The 23,236-nt window shown below is 36.4% G+C and overlaps 2 long non-coding RNA genes across 18 annotated transcripts; one reads left to right on the forward strand and one right to left on the reverse strand.

Annotated features, from left to right (window-relative positions):
• Positions 1 to 1,833: 1,833 nt before the first annotated feature.
• Positions 1,834 to 11,182, reverse strand: LOC113290263. Of its 6 annotated transcripts, XR_003331551.1 has the most exons (15): positions 10,980 to 11,182; positions 10,259 to 10,338; positions 9,537 to 9,796; positions 9,209 to 9,298; positions 8,747 to 8,926; positions 7,076 to 7,880; positions 6,779 to 6,939; positions 6,290 to 6,546; positions 5,688 to 6,091; positions 5,471 to 5,589; positions 3,961 to 4,466; positions 3,756 to 3,880; positions 3,499 to 3,667; positions 3,145 to 3,234; positions 1,834 to 2,183 (listed from the first exon to the last, which is right to left on the reverse strand). It is a non-coding gene; the product is annotated as an uncharacterized LOC113290263 (long non-coding RNA). The 6 variants fall into 6 exon arrangements; XR_003331554.1 differs by lacking the exon at positions 3,499 to 3,667 and having other exon boundaries at positions 8,747 to 8,863; XR_003331553.1 differs by lacking the exon at positions 3,499 to 3,667 and having other exon boundaries at positions 6,290 to 6,351.
• Positions 11,183 to 13,316: 2,134 nt separating this feature from the next.
• Positions 13,317 to 17,157, forward strand: LOC113290264. 12 transcript variants are annotated; one of them, XR_003331565.1, is made up of 7 exons: positions 13,317 to 13,572; positions 13,710 to 13,757; positions 13,970 to 14,241; positions 14,362 to 14,456; positions 14,572 to 15,392; positions 15,586 to 15,727; positions 16,586 to 17,157. It is a non-coding gene; the product is annotated as an uncharacterized LOC113290264 (long non-coding RNA). The 12 variants fall into 12 exon arrangements; XR_003331557.1 differs by having other exon boundaries at positions 13,317 to 14,241; positions 16,586 to 16,744; positions 16,847 to 17,157; XR_003331558.1 differs by having other exon boundaries at positions 13,710 to 14,241.
• Positions 17,158 to 23,236: the final 6,079 nt, after the last annotated feature.

The following is a 23,236-nucleotide window of genomic DNA, read 5'->3' on the forward strand; positions in this document are numbered from 1 at the left end:
CACTAATGTAACCTTGTAAAGGTTTTGAGAAATGTGAAATACCATTTCTGGTTCGAACAATATGATAGACGCCTCTGGTAGAGCATATATCGTTCTGGTGGTGTAAAAACTACGCCGAATATTATTCAGGATTCCTGAAGAATTCTGTTGAGTTTTTGAGAATATTTGGCGTTACCATCTTGAACGATAAATGAGCATTTTTATGGAGTTTTTGTGCCAGAAGCACGTTTAGAGAAGCTTGAGGCTCTCTCTTTATTAGGGTGTGCCATATGAAAATTCTATCCGTAGAATCTCACAGTGTCATTAGCCAGAAGCTTAATGACCTCAATTTTTCATGCTCAGGCATGGCCGTTATGGACACCAAAGTTCTACCAAAATGAGTAGACGATTCAAAATGCTCATAGACATCCTTTACAGAACTTGAAGCTTCTATTAGATGAGGATGTAAATTGTGTTATTGGTCTCTGAGACGATTAGTTATTAAATTGCATTAACATTAGCATTATGGTAATCCATTGCTGAATCACCAACATTAATCCCTCTAACGGATAAAAGGTGGCATTTGTAGGGGTTATTCACCCTACACTATGGACGATTTTCAATACATTACGGTATTGATAGACGCATCCACTGGATGGTCTCTTGTGTTTGCTAAGATGCTCACACTAATTGTTTGGTTGCACACCTATTTTCTGTACTTTCCTATTAAGTCCATTTATCTTGATGGTTTGCCTTCAGTTGGTGTTATATCGAGCATAAATAGCACATGTGCACGCTCAACATGGTATATTTGAGTTCTTTGATTGCTCGACCAACTATTTACCATCAATATTATTTTGATGAGACTTTATTCCCGCCGTTAGGGGGAGGAAGTAAGCCGTTATAACGAACGGCGTGAAATGTCTCTTCTTTCGTCGAGCCTGCAGCTGTTTTTGGGATACCTATTGTGTGGTTTAATTAACACCCAAAAACTATCATGAGTAGAATTGTCTTTGAAAATCGGACGAAATTATGGAACCAGAAGTTTCCATGAATGAGATGGTTATATTTCCGCAATGATCAGGAAAGCTAAAATGCCACCAGAAGTTGGCATGATAACCTTCCACCAGAAATTGGCGTGAGGAAGGTTGATAACCTTTAAGGTTCTCCCATTGTAACCAGGGAGATATGTCACCAAAAGAGGATGGTGCAAATTATGATAACCTAAAAAGGTTTTTCCCGCCTAAACCAGGGGGAGAAAAACTACCATCTGAAGATGGCACGTATTATATCGACAACCTTAAGGGCTTCCCCTTTAAGTCATGGAGATGACAAGAACCACCTAAAGGTTGTAGTAAACAATGTCGACAATTGAATAGGTTATCTGACTAAGTGTTTATCCTGATCAAACAAAGTTTAGCTGCCACTAGAGATTGGCGTGAAACTATCTCAGTTCGTTTTCTCACACCAAGATATTGGATGTAATTGAGGTGTTGGAGATTACTCATAACTGCAGTAGCTCCGGGAAAATATTATTTGTCACTTGCTTGAGAATGCAGGCACGAGAAGTTGTCACATCAAGTTAAATTATGCATCTCGCAGTGACCAAGTCGTGTATTAAGACACGCTTGAGACAAGGGTGACAGCCTCATATATGCCTCGCAAAATAGATTCCGATCACTCTTATAATATGTAGTGCTCTTGAAGAGAGACTACAAATAGTGCTCGTGGAGACTATCAAAATATGATCCACATTCTCTAAATTTGAAACTCCTTATTGAAGATGAGGAGATGATAAAGCCCCTGAAGTGGCGCTGGTACCAGTCTGTGAAAATTTTGTTGAATATGCCTGCATTAGAGGACTGTATGGGATCTATATGATTGTCGATTACTATTTACAACAGTGGTTGTGTACCTCTCTACAGGGGAACATCAACATTGTGATTGGTAGGCATATAATCTATTTCCTCAAACTAAGACAGAGGATGTAATATCTCCGAAACGCGCAAAATATCGGATCCGACTCACACCTTAAAAAACGATGGCCCAGAGTAGACTCAAGACGTATGAAACAAAAACTTAGTTCATCCAGTTAAGTGTTGTATAAAACCTACCGTCTTCCAAACCCTCCATTATCTTTTTTGTTGGGACTTCTATCATCATCGCCGAAGTGTCTTTGAGTGCAATCCCTTCTGCTGCAGTAACTGAATCAACGATTAAAGTTGAGTCACAGTTTTTCTTCAGAAGCCCAAGCGTACGATTTAAAAAGATTTCCTACACAAATTTAGTGTTTTTTTAACTAAATCTATTATGGCAGTTTTAAACAATGTCAGAGCTAGAAAAGTTGTGTAAAACAAAATCTGAGTCATCAGGAGAATAACAGAAAAAAAGAAATCAGAAACGTAGTTAAAATCCTTAACAATGAAACTGCAGCAAGAAGTGTGAAAACAAATAAAGTTTGAAAAACATCATAGTGATATTGGATCCCAAAATTTGAAAGGAGTTTTTGTACTCCAAATTTGGTCACCTTGGTGTTTTACTACTAGTTCTGTTTTTTTCAACTAAATCTATTATGGCAGGAAAACAGTTTTAAACAATGTCAGAGCTAGAATTACTGAGATAAAATTTCAGAACCTATGGACTTCTGAATATCCTATTACTTCAATTCATCAGACACTAGACATGTGTTTCTTATTAGAATTGCAAAATGGAAACTAGCTGCATTATCAGATCGAGCTTTGATTGAGCAACTCTGTCAAACTCAACGGTGACTGGAATAAGAACCTTGAATCTCTTTGAATTTTCTCCCATAGCTTCCAGTGATGCAAAGGTATTTACGTGAGCAATTGCTTCGACATCTTCGAGATTATCAGATCGAGCTTTGTGGGAGATATTCTTTAAAACTGTGGTTTTTACAGTTGACTAATTCTAAATATCAAACTACCCCACAGATTCGTCAATGCTACTTGCGAACAAAATCATCCCTCCACAAGGCGTTATTACAGTGGATAGAAACTGAAGCAATCGTATTTTCCATTTTTTTTTCTTTCTTTTTTTTGCGAATTCCATCATATGGAATGTGGCCAAGAGGATTGAAGATAAGATTGTCATGCATGAAGTGGGGTACAATATAGCCTAAATGTAACGTATTACTGTATAAAGTACCTTGGTTACGAGTCCATGGCCAAAAACCATGTTTGGAAGGCATAGTACGGCAGACATCAACGTAGCTGGCCAATAAAATTGCAAGATATCCTGTGAAAAAGAACAAGGAAACTGATGAGATTTGACAAGAAGATCAAGGTTACGTTTACTTAGAGTAATTAGGTCATGTGAGGTATACAGATTCTAAGCGTGTTTAGAAGGTGAAAGGTAACTATATCACCCAAAAAATTTACGAGATTTTTGGTGAATTTGAACCTGGCATTAGTCCAGTATCGAGAAATTAGGGGACACCACTGGAAATTAGAACATGCTCAGAGTAAATTTAATGCAAAGCCATAAAACAAGATGCTTTACCTTCGCAATTAAGTGCAATGTCGTAAAGTGGGTTTTTCTTGTTCTTGCGAGAATGTGATACACATCTAGGCCGCAAAGAAGAGAAGTATAACTAAATAACGCACCCAAAAATGAGCCTAAACTACACTGTTAGGCATAGGATATCTTGGCGTGTCCATGCAAATATCCACTGGAATTGGGAAAGACCAAAATTCTCCCACGCTCAACCATAAAATTAATAGATTTCATTTAAAGATGAGTGAAGTTTTAGACATTACCCCAATAAAGCATCAAACCGCTACTAGATAGTTTGATTTACATCGCTAGGCACAGGGATACCCCAATCCACAAGACGCCCGTGAAATAGAGAAAATTCTTAAGTACTCTTAATCCAGCTTTGCACCTATATAGAGACCTGTCAGAAAGATAATTTTGCACCTAAAAAAGATAATTTGCATGCAATATTAGTATGGTCAGCTGCACCTCATTCAAATGCTGAGAAGGCTGTACAAAATCTGGATTACGTGCTAAAACCTCCTCCAGTGACTAATTTGACGTCAGTTAACTTTATAACCATGTTCTGTTTTTCCATTATCAGCTTTCCGAGAACAGGTTTTGTTTTAGCATCACCACCCTTTTGCTGGAGCTTCCTGAATTTCTCTTTACTTTTGACACATCTTCTATCCCAGGTTGTATTTTCGAAGCATATTTGTTCAAGGATTGTACCCAGTTAACAGTCTTCTCATTTCTTAGCTTTAAATTACGAGCAAGTCTTGCCTGATCATACTTGCACCTCTCCTCCATATACATCTCTCGGTTGGCAGAGATATTAAATCCGTGCCAATGGCAGTGGTCTTCACAGTGGCGACGCTGTACAAGATTCAGGTACTGAAGGAAGGCTTCTCGGTTGCTGGCTTGATCATCTGTGGTTGGTTACAAGGATCTACTCATCATCTTCATCTTCGTTGAAAATATGTGTAAAACAAAATCTGAGTCATCAGGAAATTAACAGAAAATAGAAAAATCAGAAACGTAGTTAAAATCCTTCACGATGAAACTGCAGGAAGTGTGAAAACAAACAAATTTTGAAAAACATCATAGTTTACATTTCTATCCTCATGGTAGTTACTTCGATAATTAATCACATAATCACTAACCAGTCGTAAAGTGGGGTTTTCTTGTTCTTGTGATAATGCCAATACACATCTAGGCAGCAAAGAAGAGAAGTATAACTAAATAACACACCCAAAAATGAGCCTAAACTATAGGATATCTTGGCGTGTCTACGCAAATATTCACTGGAAATGGGAAAGACCAAAACTCTCCCACGGTCAACCATAAATAATAAATAGATTTAAAGATAAGTGAAGTTTTAGACATTACACCAATAAAGCATCAAACCGCTACTAGATAGTTTAATTTTCATCACTAGGCACAGGGATACCCCAATCCACAAGAGGCCCGTGAAATTGAGAAATCTCTGGATTACGTGCCAAAACCTCCTCCAGTGACTTTTCATATTTTCGACAAAGCAAAGAACTAGTTATCCTCCTTAGGTGCCTCACAAAGTTTTAGGTGCATGGGGCAACAACTGTTTTGAAGCAATTCCTTCTCATCCTACATATATATTGATAAAAAAATACGAGACAACGCAGAAATCAACCAAATTTATCCGCTGATCAAGGGAAAAATAGCTGTCAGAAGTTAACAAGCTTAACATGGTAAGCTCAGTTAAACTGATAGTTAAAGACAAGAATCTATCATATGAATCAAAGTTATGTTTCCCTAGAGTAATTAGGTCAGCTGAGGAATACTAATTCTTAGCGTGCTTAGAAGCTGAAGATTAACTACATAGTCCAAACATATTACGAGATTCTGGTGAGTTTGAACTCGATATCAGTCCAGTTTCAAGAAATTAGCGGACACAAATGGAATTCAGAAAATGGTCAGAATTAATCTAATGCCAATAAAAGTATAAAACAAGATGCTTTACCTTGCCAATTAAGTGCAGTGAAGCAGACCAAGTGGAAGTGCAAGAGAGGCGGACTACTATTCTTTGCAAGTTGGAAGAAAGCACGCTTTATATACTTGAACATGCAAAGCAGATGGAAACTGGACGTGTAGGTTGTATACAAAAACCCATTAACATGAGCTTGAAGGGTACCAATACTAGTCTCTTCAGATCATACAATGGGATAGACGTCAGTTACCTTAATAACGCTGTTTTGTTTTTCCATTGTCAGCTTTCCGAGAACAGGTCTTGTTTTAGCATCACCACCCTTTTGCTGGAGCTTCCCGGATTTCTTTTTACTTTTGACACATCTTCTGTCCCAGGTTGTTTTTCCCAAGCATATCTGTTCAAGGATTGTACTCAGTTAAAAGTCTCTTCTCATTTCTTAGCTTTAAATTACGGGGACGTCTTGGTTGATCACACTTGCGCCTCTCCTCCATATACAAATCTATGGGTTGGCAGAGATGTTAAACCCGTGCCAGCGGTAGTGGCCTTCACAGTTGCGATGCTGTACAAGATTTCAGGTGCGGATGGAAGGCTTCTCGGTTGCTGGCTCCATCGTCTGTGGTTGTTCCAAGGATCTACTCATCATCTCCATCTGCACTGAAAAGAGGTGTAAAACAAAATCCGAGTCAGGAAAAAAACAGAAAATAAAGAGAGCAGAAATGTAGTTGAAATCCGTAACAATAAAACTGCAGGAAGTGAGGAAACACGGAAAACAAACGAAGTTTGAAAAACAGCATAGAGTATATTTCTATCCTCGTGGATGATAATTCGATAATCAATCACATAATCACTAACCAATCTTTTCCAACTTTATGATGAGTGAGTCAGCTGCACCTCCTTCAAACGGTTGCAGACACCTGATCAGATATATCATCATCAGTATATTAGTAAAGTCAGCTGCACCTCCTTCAAACGGTGAGAAGGCTGTACAAAATCTGGATTGCGTCCTAAAACCTCCTCCAGTGACTTTTGATATTTTCGACAAGGCAAAGAACTAGTTATATCCTTGGGTGCACAGGGCAACAATTGTTCTGAAGCAATTCCTTCTCATCCTGCATACATCGATAATAAAATGCGAGGCAATGCAGAAATCAACCAAATTTATCTGCTGACCAAGGGAAAAAAATAACTACCAGAAGTTAACAAGCTTAACATGGTATGTTCAGTTAAACTGATTGTTCAAGACAAGTCTCTATAGATGAACTAGAACATAACCTCATTAACATATTTAACCTTCTATTCATTCACATTCCGACACTTTTATCTGAAATGAAATTTACCCACCTAATAATCTTCACAGCCAACTGCTTACAAGGCCTGTGAGATATTGCTGTAATGTTCAATTGGAGTCGAACCACAAGCAGCTGCAGCAGTAGCTATCTTCTCCATGTACTTTTCCTGTTATTAAGTAAGTTTCTTCCCTACATTCCACAAGCCATGGCTCACTAGATAAAAAAATCAAAAAAAAAAAGGTCAAATTAATACCATCAATTTAGTGATTAAGAAACAAATGAAGACCGAGTATATCCACAAATGTCAGCCTGAATAATTCCAGTTAGCACAGAGGGAGAGGGGTGTTACCTGAAATCGAGCAATCGCATCAGCAGCACTAGAATATACCCGTAAAATATATCCTTCTCCACCATCTTCTGAATTGGGCCAAGGTCTACAAATCCAAGACAAAGATCTTTAAATCCCTGATGCAGTCCTCAAGTTTCTTCTGCTTTCTCAACCTTACCTGAATCAAGGGTCATCAACAAATTGAATAGGACATCATTCGTCTCTTTTTTTCCAATATTTATTTATGTGTCCAAGCGGAAGTGCAAGAGGGACGGACTCTTATTCTTTGCAAGTTGGAAGAAAGCACCATTTATTTACTTGAACATGCAATGCAGATGGAAACTGGAAGTGTAGGTTGCATACAAAAACCCGTTAACATGAGTTCAAGGGTACCAATACAATGAGCTAGATTAATTTGACGTCAGTTAACTTTATAACCCGGTTTTGTTTTTCCATTCTCAACTTTCCGCGAACAGGTCTTGTTTTAGCATCACCACCCTTTTGCTGGAGCTTCCCGGATTTCTTTTTACTTTTGACACATCTTCTGTCCCAGGTTGTTTTTCCGAAGCATATCTGTTCAAGGATTTTACCCAGTTAACAGTCTCTTCTTATTTCTTAGCTTTAAATTACGAGCAAGTCTTGCTTGATCACACTTGCGCCTCTCCTCCATATACATCTCCGGGTTGGCAGATATGTTAAATCTGTGCCAGCGGTAGCGGCCTTCACAGTTTCGATGCTGTACAAGATTTCAGGTGCTGAGGGAAGGCTTCTCGGTTGCTGGCTTTATCATCTGTGGTTGTTCCAAGGATCTACTCAACATCTCCATCTGCATTGAAAAGAGGTGTAAAACAAAATCCAAGTCAGGAAACTAACAGAAAATAAAGAAAGCAGAAACGTAGTTGAAATCCTTAACAATAAAACCGCAGGTAGTGTGAAAACACGGAAAACAAGCTTCTCATTTCTTAGCTTTAAATTACGAGCAAGTCTAGCCTGATCACACTTTCGCCTCAGTTTGTCTCCGAAGTATTATACTGGTGTTTCAAGTTTCGACGTGTATTATCCTAGTGTTTCAAGTTTCTATATTAAAATTTTCAACAATACAACTACATAGCGCACACAAAAATGAGCCTAAACTACAGGCACAGGAACTGGGCAAGACACAGGGATAAATAAATTTTAAGATAAGTGAAGTTTTACACATTACCCCAACAAAGCATCAAACCATAAATAAATTATAAGATAGTTTGTTTTTCATCACAAGGCACAGGGATACCCCAATCCACAAGACGCTGTGAAATTGAGAAACCTCTTAAGCCACTCTTAATCCAGCTTTGCACCTATATAGGAACATGTCAGAAAGATATTTTGGGGCAAAAAGTTTGGGGGGGGGGGGGGGGGGGGGGGGGGGGGGGGTAAGGTCAGCTGCACCTCATTCAAACAGTGAGAAGGCTGTACAAAATCTGGATTGCTTAAAACCTCCTCCAGTGACTTTTGATATTCTTTAAGTGCTGCCTCACAAGGTTTTATTGGATAATAAAATTGTTCTGAAGCAATTCTCTCATCCTTCTCACAATTGTTCTGAAGCAATTCCTTCTACAAATGTCAATTTAGTGATTTGAAACAAATGAAGACTGTGTATCTACAAATGTCAGCCTGAACAATTCCAGTTAGCACAGAGGGAGAGGGGTTTACCTGAAATATTTGAGCAATGGCATCAGCAGCACTAGAATAATATCCATAAAATATAAACTTCTCCGCCATCTTCTGAATTGGGGCAAGGTCTACAAAAGCATCTGTGCTCGTTCATTTCTGTTCAACATCAAAGACAAAGATCTTCAAATCTTTGTTACGGTCCTCACAGGTTCTTTGAAACTGAATCACATTTGAGAATGATGGAACAAATTAATAATGCATCTGAATCAGAAGTTTTTATCATTGACTACTTTCTAATATCAAACCACCACACACGTTCGTCAATGCTACTTGCCACTAAAGTCACCCGTCTACAAGGCATTACAATAGATAGAAACTGAAGCAGTCATTTTTTTTCTTTTGCAAGATTCCAACATATGAAATGTGCACAAGAGGATTGAAAATACAGATTTTCATGCAAGAAAATATAGGCAAAACGTAATATATTATGGTATAAATTACCTTTGTTAGGAAACCATGGATGAAAATCATCTTTTGCAGGCTTAGTCCAGCAGATATCAACATAGCAGGCCAAAAAGATCGCAAGATATCCTGTGAAAAGAAGAAGGAAACTAATGAGGAAATATTCCTTAGAGTAATTCGGTCATGTGAGGAAATACTGATCCTAAGCGTGCTTAGAAGGTGAAGGGTACATCGCCCAAAAATATTATGAGATTTTTGGTGAATTTGAACCCGGCATTAGTCCAGTTTCAAGAAATTAAGGGACACGGATGGAATTTACAAAATGGCCAAAAAAAGTTTAATGCAAAGCAATAAAACAATGCTTTACCTAGGCAATTAAGTGCAATGAAACAGGCCAACTTAAAGAAATTGCATGTGCCAAAGTGGGTTTTTCTTGTTCTTGTGATAATGCCAGTACGTATCTGAGTAGCGCACTGAAAAATGAGCCTAAACTACAGGCACATGGTACGTGCCTATGCAAATATCCACAGGAATTGGGAAAGACCAAAACTCTCCCCATGCTCAACCATCCACAAGACGCAGTGAAATTGATAAATCTCTTAAGCCACTCTTAATCCAGCTTTGCACCTATATAAGAAGTTAAGAACATGTCAGAAAGATAATTTGGAGCAAGAATTTGGGTTCGTGCAATGTTAGTAAGATCAGCTGCACCTCACTCAAACGGTGAGAAGGCTGTACAAAATCTGGATTGCGTGCTAAAACCTCCTCCAGTGACTTTTGATATTTTCGACAAGGCAAACTAGTGATCCTCCTTAGGTGCTGCCTCACAAGGTTTTAGGTGCATAGGGCAACAATTGTACCGATATTGATAATAAAATGCGAGGCAATGCAGAAATCAACCAAACTTATTTGCTGACCAAGGGAAAAAAAATAACTACCAGAAGTTAACAAGCTTAACATGGTATGTTCAGTTAAACTGATTGTTCAAGAGAAGACTCTATAGATGAACTAGAACATAACCTTATTATCATATTTAACCTTCTATTCATTCACATTCGGACACTTTTATCTAAAATGAAGTTTACCCACCTAATACTCTTCACAGCCAACTACTTATAAGGCCTGTGAGATATTGCTGTAATGTTCAATTGGAGTCGAACCACAAGCAGCTGCAGCAGTAGCACAAATGAAGTAACAGAAAAGATTTCAGGTGTCATATAGGAAAACAGACAGAAAGAGATGCCGTATACCTTAAAGCGATAGAAACCAAAACAACATCATTTTGTTTATTATACCCTTTGTCAAGCAGTCAAGACTCACCCGCCTTGCGTGAGATTGACTCTAACAGAGGTTGAGTTTAATAACTACTAATTCACTCACCAGGTCTAAATGTAGATTGTTCATTCTAATTTAATTTCAACACAACAAACTGAAAATCACCCAAACCCTTTTCTCATTATCTCCTACTAATTGACTAAGTAAACACCAAATTCTCATATCATTACTACTTTCGCCTCTCTACTCTACTCTGTTTCCAGGGTTTTACTGGTGTGGAAACTCCGATTCAAACAACTTCAGTAACAGAATTAAGTTGGAACTCTAGATGGGGAAATGAATCCAAGCATTATATCAAACAGTACAGAACATTAACACCTCAACACAAAACCATTTGGAACATCTATCTACAGAAATATAACTTCATTATCAGAAAATTCGAAAAAAAAAAAACCCTTAATTTCTTCAACAGCAAAACTAACACTAGATTGAGAACAGTTGAAAACGGATTTTTAAAAAGAAATGACAACTTTACCTAAAAAACTTCTTCTCTGTTTGTATTGACGACGATATTGAATATGAAACGATTCCGTTACTGGTTCCGGCGCCAGGACCAAACTCTTATTTTACTTTATTTATTTATTTTTGTAAGAGAGGAAAAACCCCGCATGGGTTTACTGCAATTTGATGTCTTATAGGCTTATAGCTGTCTGTGATGTCACTCTGATGCATCACATCACTTTGACTTTATACCACCACCAACGACAACAAATAAACTCTTTCTTCATTTGGGGTTCAATCCTCCAGACGTATCTTATGTCTAGCGGGAGAAGAGATCTTAAATGGGGTGTGACATCTTCCCAATGGAGAGTCATTTCTTTCTGGATATATCTGTGTTTTGAATTTGTGGAACCATTTCTCAGCGAATCTGCTACGTATCTACCGGTTTTATACACTGGATAGATACACCACTATGTGGCAATGATATCCACGGTTGATTGCTTCACCCCCAACCCCACCAGAGAAAATAGGGGTCCTTTTAAAGAATAAACCAATGCAAACTTGACACGTCGCGGTGTATAATTTTGGGGTATAAAACCGGTAGACAAGAATCATTTTCGATTTCTCAGCGGCTGTGCTAGACACACCAGGACAAATATTCGGTGATATCGCCGACAGAGAGAAACCTCTGGGACCCACCGGAGAAAAGGGTTGGTTTTTAGTTTTTTATTTTTTGTGGGCCCTTTCTTTTTTCTATGTGTCTTTCGGTGATTCCACCGTGAGAAAATCACGGTGGATCTAGCATTTTCGTTGCTCAGAACAGAAATGTTTGGTGTACCGAAGCAGTGCACCGTGATGTTTGGTGTGAGAGGAAAAAGGGTGGTGGACCCCACCCTTAACCCCACCCCCTGCAAATCTCCTCCAGGGTTGTCCTAATGGTCCTTGGATCTGATCACGGTGCACTGCTTTGCTACGTTATCATTGTTGTTCTCAGAATTATCTCAATGCCAATGGACTTGACAAAATCTGAAGTCAATTTACAAACACAAAATTGGTTAAAAAGACCAAAATCAACAATTCATGGGTGAAAAGGATATTTAGATTTTGATATTGTTTAAATGGACAAAAATTTAAAAATAGCCAGGATGTAAACAGTTTCATCCTACCCATTTTCAAATACTTTTTCTTATCTTTAATTTACGTCAGGATGCATCTAGTTTCATCCTTGCTATTTTTTAAGTTTAAGTCAGGATGAATCCAGTTTCATCCTTGCTACTTTTTTGGTGTCTATTTCACTCATACAAATTTTTACTCGTCGATTTGAACCATGTTTTAAATATATTTGGACAAATGACCCATTTTCCGATTTACAAAGTGGGTATGCTGCAACAAATGTTGTAAGCCAAAATTAGCAGGAGGAGGATCCTATACAAGAAAAATCCACATGCTTTCAATCAGGCTCTTCTTACAATTATGGTGTTATGGTTAAAGATGAGTTGTTTCATCCCTCGATGAGTTGGGATGTTGATCATCTCAAAAATAAATAAATAAAATGCTGGCAATTTCACTAAAATTAATTGGGAAAGGGTACCCACCCTTTGGGAATTTGTTCTACCAAGAACATTTATGATTTCTTTTACAGCGCGTTTGGATACATGCTCGATAGTAGTTTTTCTATTTTTGAAAATAGAAAAGTCCAAAATTAATGCTCGGATGTAGTCTATTGGATGAAACAACGAGGTAAATAATTGCTGAAATTCATTCCAGTTTAATGAGTTTGGATGTAATCTAGGGACCACTAGTTCAGGACATCAAAAAAATATAATAATAGTAATAATTTGGGTAAATAATTTTAGAATGAATTTTAGAAGCACAAAGGTTAACTTTCTGCGAAGCAAAATGTTTTTGCTTCTGACTTCTGTTTCTGGTATCCAAACTTGCTAGCCTATCATTTAGGAAAATGTTTTTGCTTCTGACTTATAAAAAGAACATATCACCAAAAAGTTATCTTCAATTCGTTGTTGGTTGGGCTCAGTAGAAGAAAAAAAAGACACTAAAATGTGAAGATTATGTCAATATAACCATGTCATCGAATCCCATCTCTTATACTTATATATCTATATACGGTTGTCATAGTAGCGTAGTAAATTGATTTTCTAAAAAGTTTACTTTGCTAAATTTTTCCAGCTCGTACAAATATTTTACCGAACTGCACGTCTAAATTGGACCATCTGTCATATAACGGATAACATAAAACTAATAAAATAATTTTATATATAATTTGAGTACGAATTGTTGGCCTCACATTGAAAGTTAGACCAAAAACTTGAATTCTAGAACACCTGACTCCCTACCAATAAGAATTGAGTATTTTCAGTTTTTTCAGCCGCACACGAAATGGTGTGAGCGAACTTAGATATAATAGTATTGACGGACTTCAAACCCTTCTTTGCAAACCCTAACTTCTGAGTTTCTCTTCCACCGCATCCTCCATATCAAATGGATCTCTAACTTTGTTTTTGAAAGTTGCAGATTCAAATCGGTTCCTCATCTCACTTCTCTTTGCCTTGCAAAAGCGATCAGAAATCAAAGACAACTCGCAAGCCATCTATTATGTATCAGTCAAGGTTATTTATGAATCCAAAGTTCTTTATTTATTTATTTTCAATTTTTTTTTGTATCTAAAGTTTTTGAAAGTAGTAGATTCAAATGGGTGGATTCAAATCGGTTCCTTATCTCACTTTTCCCTGCCTTTCATATTCAGTGGGATATCTCTGTAAGAGGTTTGAAATCTTTTCGGTGATGAATCTCTGTAAGTGGTTTGAAATCTTTTCGGTGATGAATACCGAACCCTTCCTAATACACGTACACACCAAACATACACAACGAGATATTTAAAACCCTAATTCATATTTGTTCTTCTGTCGCATCTCTGGTCTCTTTCTTTTATTCACCGTTACTTTTAGATTCAGTCCAATCGCGTCTTTTTATTTTCTCTCCACCTTCTTTGCATATTTTTTGCAGTGGCAGCTGATTGTGCTCTATGGTAAATTTATCTCTATGTAGGTTCGGGTTCATGATGTTGATTATCCTCTTGATTTTTGATTTATCTCACTCCGTTTTTGATTTTCTTTCCATTTTGAGTCAATAACAATATTTAGAGTCAGTAACCATTGATAGAGTTGGATCAACAATATTTAGACTCAGTAACGATGTTTGTTGTTACAGAAAGTCAACGAATCCGTTAGTAGCAGAAAATGGTGGTACTGCAACCAAATTCAATAGCTTTAACCTTGGTAAGATTTTATGAACTCTCTTTGTACTTTGTTCTTCATAAATTGTTGATAAAATGTCAATGGTGGTTCACCAACTTATGCTGACCATGCAATTTTTTTTTTTTGTCTTCATGAACAAAGATTGCACTGTATTGGTGATCCGAACCCAAACCATATTCGATAGCTAACCAAACTTAAATAGTACGTGGAGGTTCTGGAACTAACCGAATCTTTCAGTACGTAAACAATAATCTATATTGGTCAAATTGATTTAGTTGTTGTTACTCTATATTATACTCTCCGACCTTCACTACTAGGCATATAAATTTATTGCACGCATGTTGTGTTCAGATGCAGCCCACATGGAAGCAAATGTGCCATTATGAATGTAAATATTTGTATAAAAGACGCTGAGATTGGTGGTGGAATTGGTGGGGAGAAGCTTACTGGAGTTAGCTGTGAGGCTGTATAGCTAAGGTGATCCATTTCTTGCGTTCTTCTATTTTCATATGATGTTTTTTTATAGTTACTATTGTTGCTTAATTTCTTAATTATATTTACCACTTCTTTTATAACTTACCACTTCTTTTATGCAATTATGCTTCACTTTATCTATGCTTCAGTTGGTAGCTTAATATAGTTTCATGCCAATCAAAACTAAGGGCCATGGAACGCTTCAATTTGTGTAGAGTATACCAAAACCTGATAACCAAACTGATACCATAGTTGAACACCAATATTCTTTCATAATTGAGCAATCTGGCACAACTACTTCTTCCACTATATCGAATGCATTTGTGTAAGGTATATCAGGTGGGAGCACAAAATGCAGCAGCGCGTTATGTTGTCCTCGTGACCATTAGCGCCTAATTTTTGTGACTGCTGGGATTCTATATTTTTTTCTACTTGGAGAAAGGAAACTTTTCATTTGGCGAAACCATTTCGAAGACTCATGTTTACTGGAAATTCTCAAATCGTACTCATCTCTGCCTGTTCTTCCCTGTGCTCAACTGTAAATTAATACTGAACACTATCTAGAAAGATTTGAACGTGCCAAAAGCGTGGCCAAATCCTAAAGTCCCTTGCGCCGATGGCGCACAAGAGGTTGATTCCAGCAACAGTCAACTTGAGATTTTTTGTCAGTGGACCTGCTTTTTACCGATCTTTATTAGGTAATTAATTTGTAGCTAGAGTCATAGTTACTGACGGTTCTTGCTTTTTAATTTCTTTACCTTTTCCATGTTTGATTTGCTTATGGAGTGTTCTCAAGGGCATGTTTGTACCTGCTATAAAAGGACTAGGCACCTAGGAACAGTGATAAATGGTTACCACTGACATATTTCTGTTTATTGAACTATACTGTAGGTTCCTTCTCATGTCTTGGAGACTGTAGATGATAATACCATACGGGTCTACGTTTATGCCTCTAACACCTTTAGCGAAGCTTGCCCAAGAATGGGTTGCAGTTCATGGGATTGGGGTAGACGATGAAGGAATAGCGAACAAGGTTAGTGACGCACGCTAAAACTTTCCATTTGGCGAATCCATTCTGAAAACTCATGTTTACTGGAAGTTCCAAATCATACACATCTCGGCCTGTTCTTCCGTCTGCTCAATTGTAAATTAATACTAAACACTATCTAGAATATTTCACTGGCTGAAAAATTGGAACGTGCCAAAAGCACGGCCAAATCCTAAAGTCCCTTGCGCCGAAGGCGCACAATATTTCAATTAGTATTCCCTGGAAATTGCTGCCAGTAATGTATCGTAAAAGTAAAGATCGAAACTACTTTTTATTCGACCAGTTAAACCACTTTTGGATTGTCCATAATAAATTTCCTTGAATTTTCATTTATATTTCTTCATCTGCAAATTAAGATATTGCTTCTATGCTCTAGACTCAAAATAATGAATCAACGGATCAACCTGCCAAATTTCATTTCTAGCTTTAAGTTTATTGTGCTAGCGCTTGGGTGTTACCATGTTTTCTGAATAAATGCACAAAAAATAGGGGATTGAAAATTTGTTGGGCTCAAAAGTCATGAACATCAATGGCTAATTTTGGATATGTCCTGCGGAGCAGGGTTGATCATCTTATATCAATGTGTCAGACACCACCTTAATTTAAGATCTAACAAGTTGTTAGATAGTTATTTCGTATTTACTTAATGATATTCTAATGGAATTAGGACATTACCAACTCCATTTCGTCTGTCTCATCTCAATAATATGGATTCTGTTATATGATGCCTCTTTAAGGCCACTTGCTTTACGATATTGATTACTTGCATGGGAACATCGCGAGCCGCACACCTAATTTTATAGCCGTGTTCGATATGACAATTTATTTATTTTTAATTTATAGCCATGGGAACATCTAGCTAAGCTTTGGAAGGGAACTGTTGAGTTTATTACTCCGACAAGATATATGGTGCAACCTCTGATACCACCAACATGATTAGCAACCACTTTCGGTTGCTATAATTTTCCAGATTCATACTGTTAAGTATCACTTGCAATGCAGGTAGCGAAGGCTAGCTTTGGTCCAATTCTATTAAAAAAAGTTTCTACCAAGTGTCATTTTTATGGATGAACTACATGTGTCTAACGGAGAAAATATGTCCAGAAGGTTATATATGAATGAGATGGAGGATCTAAATGATGGTGAAACTGGAAATGCAGAATACTTCATAAAAGTTAAGGACAATATGAGAAAGAAAAATACACCTACTTTGGGATATAAGCTAAAGTTGGCTGGCACTTTTTATCGTTTCCTCTCCCAAAACTTTTCAGCAGAAAATGGTTAAAAGACTACCAAGTAGGGAACCACATTTGTCGTACGCAATTGTAACGAGTGTAACATGTCTGATGAACTTAATCCCGTGCAATGCACGGGTAAGACACTAGTAGTAATAAAAAAAGGGTTAAATGGCTTCTTTTTTCCATTGGTGGCTAATTGGCTGTTGATTCTTATATTTTGCTTATTTTAGTGTCTAATCTAATATTTATCCAATTTAAGTGTTGGTATCTGAAATTGAAGTTAGACTTGCGTTGACTCGGTTAATTATTGATTTATGTTTAGAAATAATTAAAAGAAAAAAATAGAAATTACTAGACGAATTTGCTATTATAACCGTCGCTTTTCTATTTACAGAATGATTTTGGGAATTCGTTTATTCATCTTCTCCAAATCTATTATCAACTGCACTTTCACTTTCAAAACCTCAATCATTTTAAGAAACCCACCGTCGCCAACGACATTCTTCTTCGAATCAGCGGTTCGTTTTTAAAAACCTTCGGTTGCTGCTCTTATTTCAACATCCACATTAAAAATGTAAAAATACGCTAGTGTTACAGAAGATGAAAAAATTCGGTCAATACCAAAAGCATTAAAACTTCTTCAATTCACAACCCTCAAATTATGAAAAACCTAGCCAATCAAAATATTGGGCAACAAAATCAAAACCCCGTTGATAAACCTAAACTTTCTCAAACCAACAGTTGCAACAACAACAATCTTAACAATGGCAATGTACCCTCATCTGAATCTATAAGTTTTATTACTCATGACTATAACAATAATATAATGCGGAACGTAAAGTAGTGGACCGACATAAACAATTTTGTTAACAATGAAAACTGATTGTCAAAAAAAAAAAAAAGACTTGATCATGTTTTAAATATTCTTAGAATCAAGTCGCTATACAAATTGACTATCGCAATTTCGTATAATTGAGATCAAGTAAAGTAATCCTAATTACCCAATTCCTTCAGTATCCTCGCGCTTACATGATTCCCAAGATATATTCCAATATCTTGAGTCGCTTCACCTGTTGTAAATACTTCTGCTCTTACTCCTTTGGATCGTAACCTGAAACAACAAAGGACTAAATTTGTTTCAGTAACTAACTCACTTATCAATCTCCCAAATATGGCAATAATCAGAGATAAAGTAGAGTATAAACGATCATTTGTTTATCAATATAAATTCCTTTAATCAAATATCAAACCAGTATAAAGATTATTGAAACAATCTATCTCAGTGAACAAACTATATCCAAGAAACTCTACAAGGAGAATCAACTAGAGTTCGAATTTTACAATAAGACTTAAAGTCTAAACTACTTGTTTGGATCTCAGAGAATAATGTGTGCAAGAATAATCACAAAAATCAGAAACCAAAAAGAAAAGTCTTCAAATCTTCAGTCTTCAAAGTAATTGGTGCACATATAATTTGAGTCTTACTAATGATCAACATCCATGGAATGAAGTATGTTAACATTGATTGATCAAAAGTTCAATAGTCAATTCTCAAATAAACTTGAGCGACCTTATATGAGGAGAGAATGACTATAGAAACAAGTTTGATTATCAAGAATGACTATACATGTTAGATCATTACTCAATCGAACTCACGCATTTTGTTATCTCAAGCTTGTTATGAATGTAAATTGCACAGAACTATAGCTTGATTTATAGTCTACTTAAGTCAAGTCTCAGACTAGGTTAGAGTATGGTAGTTGAGTATCAAACATCACTGAATAACCCTCGAATATTGAAGACTGGCGATCAAACAAAGACAACTGGAGAACTTCATCAAAAAAGAGGTATGTGAAGACTAAACCATTATATTTTATCACAAGTATTACCATTCTATCTATGTGAGACTATGTCGTGTGACTTCTAGTAAGTATTGCAAAGAAGAAATTTCGAGTCAAGCTTGGCTTATGAAATATCTCGAAATATGATTCAAGCAATATTTGTTCATATACTTGAAAAACTTGGTTAATAGTAATTTATTGTTCATGAACTATTTTTTATCCAAATTTATCATATGAAAATTTCCCAAGCAACGGTGTTCATCATCTATGCAATTGGGAAAGTTGCAAATCAATTAAAGAGAGTTTTCATAACTACTGAATCTCTGGACACGGGATGGTACACATACCCAATACGCATGCCATTGTCAATTGAGTTCTGGAATAGGCGTAGGTACGCATATCTGATACGCAGACCCGTTAGTTCTGAATCATGTAAATAGATGAGGTACGTGTACACAGTACGTATACCTCAAGATCCTGAGTTCGTAAATTTTCTTAGTGTACGCATACCCGGTACGCGTACCTTGGTTATCTAAATTCACGAAATGGTCAATCGGTATGCGTACCCTTTCGCATAACTATCCAGTATGAACTAAATCAGATGCATTTCGATAATACGTTTGACGTCGCTATGATTCTCATATATACCTCTAAGGCATCTTGAACACTAAATCACTCTGTGTTCGTTTTTCAAGACTCAAGTCTTAAGTGTTAAATGAACATGACTTTTCTTATATGTTCATAAAGCATATTTAATTGACATGAACTATCATTTTACACGGTTCTACTATGAACGATAGTGTATATTCTTCTGTTTGATTTCAAGATAAACTTCTTACATGCTAACATTAACTCCTAACAAGAGTTTCATCTAAACATAGAAATTGTTTGCTTAAATCTCAAGTTAATTAATTAGTTTGAATTCTAAGCAACTCTTAGTCTAGAAAATCTATAAATAGAGAGACTCAAACCACCAGGAAATTCAAACCTAACACTGTTGTGTCCAAGTTATTTGTTAGATTCGTCCTCTATAAACCTAGATTCCTCGAGAGACATAATTAGGTTTATGACCTTAAATAATTCATTCAGGGATTAGTTATGCCGGGTCCGATTAACTTTATCTTGATAGTTCATGTATCCTGATTTTGTTTATTTTGTTATCGAGGTTTTAGTAATATCTTTCAAGAGCGAGATAAATTGAAATCGTAAATTAATCTTCATCTCAGACTTTTTGATTCCTCAAGATAGATATTTAAAACTCTTCTTAATTGATCGGTTTAAGATTATTATTGAGAGGTAGTTAATAGTCCAGGCTTCATATACAAATGAGTGGAACTGTTCCGGATTTCTGAGGTTCACTAACTTTAATCTATTGCAAATAGATTTCCAAGCCTTGATATATTGATTTAAAGGGAAATCAAATTAATATGCTTATTTGTTAGAGGAAGATTGGAATCAGAAGTCTTCACCTGGGCTGAAGCAACTCTTAGGCCGTAAAGTACGTCAACTAAGGGAATCAATTATATAAAACCTTGAGAATTTCAAGAGACGGAAGGAGCACGACTTGCAGTTTAATTTCTTGGAGGGTGAATTCAGTCTCAACTACATTCCAGTCTGAAGTCTGATAGTAGGCTAGTGTTTGTAGCTGCTTAATACAGTTTGGTGTTTAAATATGTACAAGGTCCCTGGATTTTTCTGTAGTTGCATTTTTCCTCGTTAATAAAACTTTTAGTGTCGTTTTTTTTTCCTTTTCTCGTTATATTGTTTAATCTTTATAATAGGAATATCACAAGTAGTATCTAATTAATTCTAGTAGATAAATCCATATCAATCATGATCAATCATGAGACTCTTTCTTGTAGAATTTGTATCTTGAAAGATATATAACAAGTTTCATACTTGGCATAATTCGGATTCAATTATTTGGATACGACTAGAATGATCTTAGATATTGAGTTTTGAGATCGTCCAAGTACTCTTCTATACAATCAGGTTCACAGACTTTGTTGTCTTAACTTTCTGACTGTGAAGAGATAGAGATATATATTTTATATACAATTGTATTAGGTTTTTTCCATATAGTTTTCCGAATGAAAAAGTTAGTGGTGTAATCGGTACCCTCTCCTTTTCAATAAGTTATTCAATAAAGTTAATAATCGGAAACTAAAATAACAATGTGATTTAGTTTTCCACTAAATGTACTACTAAAAGCTTCTTGATTCAAAAGAATACTTTACACGAAGGAAATACAAGAGATTTCACTTAATTAGATTACTGTCCTCTATCATCAAGTTGACTTTATATCTCTAGAATTTCCTATGAATCCAAATCCACCAACCCTGGATGTATGTGATTGAGTTCAAAGGTCCACTGAACCTTATTTACTTCCTAGCATATATAGATATTACTTTTACATTAGGTAATCCATATTAATTGTCAAAATTCAGTATCTTTCTTTATAATAAGAGACCCCAAAATGCCACATGTCATCCTCACAATTATTCTTGGATCTGGTGAGGACACATCAGCATGAACTTTACATGTCAGTGAAATCTTCTTGGGCATCACCCTAACAGGTACCATTTCAGAAGCCATCACATTTGACGCCCTCAAAGGTCGCCTCAAAAAAATGACACCTTTAGAATATCAAATGAAATCGACTTACTTCAGTTAGGTCGCTATCTAACGTAAACAAAAAAAATCAGTTATGGGTCTCGCTTAAAGAAAGATCTACCTATCCGGTTGCACATCAAGATGTATACTAATCGTGTCTCTTCACATTCCACTATTCCAGGTTACAAAATCAACAAATATTCGCACCAAAAGACATTCGCGACCCCTCAAAAAGAGTCACAACAATCACATCGTTTCACAAATCTTAAATACACGCACTAACCATCTCAACAACCAAAACATTAGCTTCCATTCAAAAATTTCATAAAAAACGGACGTTGACCATGAATGGAAGGAAGTGATTGAAGAGCCAAGCACTTGGGGATCCAGCAAGTCCTTACGTGAAATGTTCATAACACTGCTATTGTTTTGCAAAATTGCTGATCCAACGGATATATGGAATCGAAATTAGAGACTACTATCTCAAGATATTCTGCGTGAACAAAACGAAGAAAGTAATAAAGACCTTGAGATCGAGGATGAACAACTCAAATACCTAATTTTATTTGAAATTGACAAATTAGTGAACCTGATCAACAGGTTTCCCAAAGAATTCCCCATGCTTCATTGCCCTCTTCAACAGACAAAAGAAAATACTCTCATCCATGAAGAACTACACTACAACAAAACACAACTTCGAGGAGATTTCTTGCAGGTATACAATGGATTGAACATCCAGCAGAGAAACGTGTTTAAAGCTGTAAAAGAGGCAGTCGAAGACAAAAAAAGGGGAGCATTTTTCGTCTTTGGAAGCAGTGAGACAACAGTTCCTGAGGGTGAAGATTTCTCAAACAGAGATAAGAAAAATCGAAAGGTGCCTAAAGTAGATGAAGTCAGCAGCTACTTACCCTGTCGCTACGTATCGGCCTCAGAAGCAACCTGGCGAATATATAACTTTGAGATCCAGTTCAGAGATCCGAGTGTGGAGAGGTTGTCTTTTGATTTACCAGGTGAAACAACAAATCATATTTCGGGATAACGAAAAATTGACCATAGTGTTGAATCGAACAGATTCGGAAGAAACAAAGTTCATACAGTGGATGAAGGAAAATAGAAAATATAAGGAAGCAAGGGAGTTAACTTACGCAGAATTTCCAACAAAATGGGTCTGGGACCAGACTAAAAAGAAGTGGTCTAGAAGAAAGTCCAAGAGAAGAATTGGAAGGCTTTATCATGCACATCCAACATCGAGTGAGAGATTCTACCTGCGTTTGTTGCTCAACATAGTGAAAGGTCCACGCAGCTTTGACGAAATTAAAACTGTGAATGGATTTGTGCATCCAACATTCAAAGATGCATGTTTAGATTTAGGTTTACAGGATGATGACAAAGAATAGCATGAAGCAATGGAAGAGGCGGGAATCCATATTAATTGTCAAACTCGATTATTCAGTGTATATATAAAGAGAGCGAAAGAAATATTTTAAATTTAAGTAATACAATGCTATGAAATATATACTTTTCATTGATTGTCACAAGTTTACATATTTAAATTGGAGACACATATGTTAATTATTTTGCATTTATATTGCGCTTTACAAAAACCGTGTAACTCAGTCACTGCTTGAAACTCATCTTTTAAGTTTTATGGTTTTGTATATAAGAGAAATGGCCCAATATGATGAATGCTACAATATTTAAATTATTATTTTACAGAGATAAGCAATAGTCGTTAGATTGCATATCATTGTTTTATTATCTTATGCTTTTTAATTTAGGTTAAACCTACTGATATCCACTAT

Source organism: Papaver somniferum, chromosome 6 (genome assembly GCF_003573695.1).
Source record: "Papaver somniferum cultivar HN1 chromosome 6, ASM357369v1, whole genome shotgun sequence".
Lineage (NCBI taxonomy): Eukaryota > Viridiplantae > Streptophyta > Magnoliopsida > Ranunculales > Papaveraceae > Papaver > Papaver somniferum.